Consider the following 6,431-nt stretch of genomic DNA (forward strand, 5'->3'; position numbering starts at 1 on the left):
ATATATTCCATGTCCTCGGGAATACCCGACGAATATATTTTTGACCACTGGGTTCCGGGAGTCATCGGGAATAAGAGGTCGAGGTAAATAGATGGACCATATCAATATCTATCAGTAACTTTAATGAGAAACTAAAGTAGTGAAACGTGATTGATGTAGATTAACATGGACTCTTAGTATATTAAACATGAAAAAATGAAGTATAAAACGTACGCTTCACTTCAAAGTAAAACAACAAGCCATTAAATCCTTGAAGTCTCAGCTGGATTTAGAATTTTTTTGGTCTTGGAAGTCAGATTTGTTGCATATTTTCATGGCAATTTTATTTTATTTTATTATTATTATTTTTTGCATAGTTACTTCTATGTAACTATCCACAACCCCATTTTGTTCGCTAATTACTTGGATCTTTTTATAGTTTTACAATGTGTACATTCGAGTTGATATCCTGAATGACACTCCACACACATAGTGGTGGAGTTGCGATTATTTTATTAGGCTGGCCCCCACCCTCATGTGTGTAGAGTGTCATCCGAGGTGTCAACTCAGACGTAAAAACAACATTATTCAACTTTTATCTTTCCATGATTAATTTTTGTGGTTGTGTTGCTACTGGTACAATCCCATCTACAATTTCGTTTACAATCTGACTTGTCAAACATTATATCCATTCATTTAAAAAACTATTTTTGAAATCAATGATCGAAATTTTGACGACACATGGATAGTCAAACTAGTTGTCAACAAAGGTTAGACAATTGGCTTTATTCTAAAATTATTTACTAGCATAATGATAATTAAGTAGAGTGATTGCTAGAATTTAGGAAATTGAAGGATAATTTCATTGATTAAAGTTTGGAGTGTATTGGAGAGAATACATTGAGTTCGATCCTTGGGGGATCATTAAATAAGGCAATTTGGCCATCCTATGTCACATCAGTTATAGCGTCACCCTAGATTGTGCATCACCATCCAAAATCTCAATCTCTTGATTGGTCGCTTAGGTAAACCACGTAGACCATATCACGCTTGGATTGCAGCTATGGCACCAAGCTGGTTGGGTAATCATTCCTGGCTTGTGATAGCCAAAAAGAAGGTGCTGATGCCACAGGTGCCAAATGTCATTCAAGGAGTGTGTGATGGTTAGGCGAGGACAGTTTGTTAGGGGTGAAGCATGATATTTCCTCTTATAACGATGGCCATTGTTTGAGCTGTATCTATCTTTCCATGTGTTCGACCTTCCTCGATGTTGGCCTCTGATCCTCTAATCCCTCCTTAGTGAGATGGAAGATCGAACATCAACATCAACTCTTCAAATTTGTCGCAAGTTAGTCTTCAATTAATTGTTATTGTCCTGTCAGCTACTTTCCCTATTGCCAACCACGTCTTGTTCCACCTCTAAACCCCCCCTCTTGTTGGCTTCTACCCATTCTGTTCCCTTTCCCGACCTTTCCCTTCATTTCTCTCCCCCAGGGCATATCTCCCAGTGGCAAAGGGGAGGGCGGATAGGGCTCAGCGCGGTAGTGTGCAGAGTTCGATTCCCCGCAAGGTGGAATTGGCTTTGTTGCAAGCGGGAGTTACCATATGGGTTAACAGCCTTGGCCTATCCATGTGCTCTCCACCCTGGCTCCTGGGAGGCACATCCTGCGATTTACCTCCTCCACGATGGCCCAGGGCAGGGTCGGTGGGGGCCCTTAAGGTTGGGGTTCAACCTTTTTTTTTTTACTTTAGGATGATACTTAGCAATGCTGGGAATGGAGCATGAGCAGATCCACATGATGTCGTGTGGGGTCAATTGACCCCACAATTTTTATTTTTTATTTTTTTTGTTTTTTAAATTTGTAATCGTTTTCTTCAAGGCTTACTTTGACACACTCGTTACGAAAATGTCAAACGAAATCAAAATATTGCATTATTGATATCATTTCGAAGTGCTTACTGCTTAATCTTTTGCTTATTGATGGCACGTGAAACGCCCAACCACAACAAAAGTTTCAATGCATCAAAGTAGACCATTCCAAACTAGTATTTTGAAAATTTAGATAATATGCTAATTTTAAAAATTCGCCAAAGATCGTACTATGTCCTAATTCAAAGATCGCCTATGTTACTTAGAAGCTCATTTCGAGAACTACATAGTAGTCATATCGAATAGTCTAAATGGATATTGAAAATAGTGAAACGTGCATCAAACGTAGGTCTCTAAGAAAAGACGTCTAACTCACCCTTCCTTTAAAAAATTTTAATATTTCTTTTATGTTTATTATTTTTTCACAACAAATTTCTCAATATAATTTACATTATTTTATTAACAAATTTGCACAATTTGCACTCAGCTGGCTTCTTCACCCAGCTGGCTCACAATTTGCACTCAGTCCCTCATGCGTTGTCGCCTTTAATGATTCCGACAGAATCAGCACAGATGATTAGCGTTGAAAAAACTTATCTAGGATTGGAATTGGGGAGGAATGTGATTTGGGGTGAACATTTTGATCCATTGAAGAGGAATGTGATTTGGAATTGGAAAAATTGGATATTGAGTAGAGAGGAAACGTGGTTTTGATTTTTCAGGTTTTTTACTTCTTTAAAAATTAATACTTTTAGATGACGTGTATATTATTTACACGAACGATACTATAGGTAATGAATTTTCAGACAGAAAAATCTTATAGACAACACATGGCACGATATCATTGAAAGATGGGAAAAAAAAAAGGAAAAAAAGAATAAAATTAGTCCAATCATATTTTACCACATCAGTATCGATACGAATTCTGTTAAAATTTTTCTATACTCGTGACTTTATTGTTATTTACACATTTTATCTCCATGTAATTTGTTATGTAGGCATTTTTGTCACGGAAATTGGCTTTAATGATAGATGTGTAACTTGAGTAATTTAGCCCCCGTTCGAGCTCCATTAATTTTTATTACATTACATTTTATTTTTCTCATTCCTATCTTCAACCACATAATTTTCCATAAAATAATATTATACGTAAATCGAAATTTTTTTCTTCTTTTTCAATCACTCATTTTTCAAAAAAATATTATTCTATCCATTAATTTTTTTACGTAATGGGGCCAAACGGGGCTTAATTAAATCAAAAGCTAAATAAAGAAAACTTCACATTTTTCACTCAAATAACGTATTTATTCATTTATTTCCTGGTGGAATTTCTATCATTCTCATTGACGTCGCCCTCCATAAACACAGAGTAAACGCGAAAACACACACAGCGAATTCAATAATCTAGGGTTTTTAATGGCCAATCCAGTTACTTCAGGATCGGGAATCTTCAAGTTCCTCAGGCCCAGTATGCGCCCTCAGGCCACGGACATCCAGGCTGCTGCCCTGTGGGGTGTAACCGCCACCACCTCAGCCTTGTGGATCATCCAGGTCTCCGTTATCCACCTTTAAATCCATTTCTCGCGTGTTATAGATCTATATCTTTGATTAATATCTTGCTTGATTTTGACACTATATTATTAATTTGTTTGACCAATGTTGGTTTATTTTTGTGTGTTATTTCTGATTCATCTTAGATCTTATGTTTTAGCTTTCAATGGGATTTCCGTATCAATGTGTGGCAATGACTTTTTTTTCCCCTTATTTTGTTTTATGGAAATTGCTTGATTTTCTTTGTGTGATGCATTTTATTAATAAAGTTGTTCCTTTTCCTTTATGTAGAATTGAATTTTTGGAAAAGATCAAATTCTAAAATATGAATCATTGTTCGATTCAATACCAAGGGTCATATGCCAGATGAACAAAGATGGAAACGTTTTATGGCTCGAAAGCAGTTTTTAGTATGTCATTCTTAATAGTATGGGTTAATATGTGTGTATCTTATTTCGTGTTTGGCCTTTATTGAAGGAAGATTTCATATCATGGATATGGGATATCTGAGAGTTAAGTGTTCCAATGGTTAGGTCCATGTTTTTGAGTTTAAAATGTCGAATTTTGGTCACTGAACTTAAGTACATGCCTTTGACTGATCACTGAAGTTTAAAATACTGAGTTTTGATCACACTGAAGTTTAAAATACTGAGTTTTGATCACTGAACTTAAGTTCATATCTTTTATTGCTCACTGAAATTTAAAATGTCAAATTTTAACTACTGAACTTTGAAAAATATTATACATTACTCACTGAATTTTAGAAAATGCTATACATAATTTTAGAAAATACTATACATTATTCACTGTAAATTCAATATTTTTGAAAGTTTAACAGATATGTTAGTGAGTAACCTACGTCATATTCCAAAGTTACGTGGCCAAAACATTTTAAATTTCAGTGAGTAATCTAAGACATGGACCTAAGTTCAGTGACCAAAACTCGACATTTTAAATTTCAATGACCAATCAAAGATATGAAACTAAGTTCAATGAGCAATCGAAGATATTAACATAAATTCAGTGACCAGTCAACGACATGAATTTAAGTTCAGTGACCATTGGAACAATTAACTCGATATTAGATGAAACATAGTATTTGATTTAATCTTTTTTTGAGCTGAAATGTGTCTCCAAACTTATTATGTTTGGTGTCTCATTGAGATTGCCGCCATCAATCCCACAAACATTAAGAAATATTGTTACCATATAAAACATAAAGTAAACCACATGTTACTCAACTGACCAGAAAATGACTGTAACCATTTTTTAATCAACATTTTGATATCATCGGTGGATGAGTGGATGCTTAATCTGAGTTCAGGTGTGGAACATTATAGATTGTTGCTTGATGATGTTGAACTTAAGGTTTGGAAACTGTCTCTGTAATAAAAATTCCTAGTATGATTTTAGGATAATCAGAAACTGTGGTTGGAATAATTAGAAATTTCTTATCAATGCTTAGTACTGCTTGCAATCAAACTGCATTCATACTTTACTCTTTTGATGGTTCTGAAGTCAACTCGTCTCCTCTCCAAACTTTCAAAGCTCAAAACATTAATTTAGTTCATTTTTAAATTGAAATACTTGCAATATTGCAGTCTTTAATGTGAATTTTATTGATATTTATTATTTCTCCCCAACACCTTTTTTTTTTTTTTTTTTTTTTGCATCCCCCTTATTGTGTATGTAGACATAGATAGTTCAAAATTCCAATGCCTGTTTTTTTCTCTTTTAGTTAATGAGTAAAGATGGATCCACATAAAATTTTGAAGGTGGATCTTTCCCTTTGAAGTGGTAACACTTAAATGTTGAATAGATTCAATTGATTAAAAATGTGTGTGTGTGTGTGTGTGTGTGTGGTTTATTTATTATGTATTTATTTTTTGGATAAATTTTTTAACCACTGCCTATTGGTCTTCAAAATTTTATTGAATGTTTAATTTTATCTTGTATGAGAGGACAATTAAAACTATTGATAATTAGATAGGACTGTTTCAGAGAATCTGTAGAGACAATTGTAAGGTACACCAAAACATTTTAATTAATTTTAGGATTTTTTGAGGATATTGACATTGATGGATAGATTTATCATGTGAAGTTCTTGAGAAGGGGCACACCATGCATTTTGGATAAGCTTAAAAAGTCCATTGGAAATAAATAAACAAGTTGTTGTTGGTCACCTTTGAAAATAAGTGAATTAACTTTTTTGAGAAAAACTGTAACTGTACTTTTAATTTTTTATAATCATCAAGCATGTTTGGAAACAAAAGATTACTTAAAAGCATGATCTGCTGCTTTCGAAAATGAAAAAAAAAAAAAAATGATTTAGACCTTTTCTGCTCAATAAGAAAAATGTAAAACCTACTTTTCAGCTAAATAAATTAATTATGCTCTAAATGTTGTTTTTCAAATGACAGAGCAGCTTTCCCAAGCTCTGGATGGCTTCTCGAAGATTACTTTATACGTGTTTTGTTACTTTATTTTCTTGTTTGCCTATGGAGTTTCAGTTTGTTTGGAGTGAGTTTGTTATCTAATTGGTATTTTATTAGCAAGCATTTCTCTGCCTCCCTGTCTTTGGCACAAGATAGATGATTAATGATTTGTGCACGGATTTTGGTCTCTGAAGTGTGCAATATTTAATTAAAACGTGCTCCCTCTCAGTTTCTTCTTCATCTTCTGTATTTTTATTTATTTATTTATTTTTTATCTGTCTCATTTTACATTCAACTAACTTGGATCTTCATGTCATTTTTGAATATGTACAGCCTTTTGATTGGTTGAAAAAGACACTTTTTGAGAGATCCAACTCCGAAGAGAAGTGAATGGAAATGTGAAATCTTACTGGTAACCTTTTTGAGATTATTATTACCGATTTGAACTTTGAGGAGGATTCAGTTGAATTATACCATTTTGTTTCATGTTTTCCCATGAAAAACCTCTACTTCAGTTTTTGGATTAATTTAGTAAAAAGCATGGATTCTCTCTCTCTCTCTCTCTCTCTCTCTCTCTCTCTCTCTCACACACACAC

General features: G+C 34.0%; 1 long non-coding RNA gene across 1 annotated transcript; it reads left to right on the forward strand.

Annotated features, from left to right (window-relative positions):
- Window positions 1–3,146: 3,146 nt before the first annotated feature.
- On the forward strand, window positions 3,147–6,391 carry LOC111397230. The gene is made up of 2 exons (XR_002703203.1): window positions 3,147–3,400; window positions 6,169–6,391. It is a non-coding gene; the product is annotated as an uncharacterized LOC111397230 (long non-coding RNA).
- Window positions 6,392–6,431: the final 40 nt, after the last annotated feature.

The sequence above is a fragment of the Olea europaea genome, chromosome 1, assembly GCF_002742605.1.
Source record: "Olea europaea var. sylvestris chromosome 1, O_europaea_v1, whole genome shotgun sequence".
In the NCBI taxonomy this organism is placed as follows: domain Eukaryota; kingdom Viridiplantae; phylum Streptophyta; class Magnoliopsida; order Lamiales; family Oleaceae; genus Olea; species Olea europaea.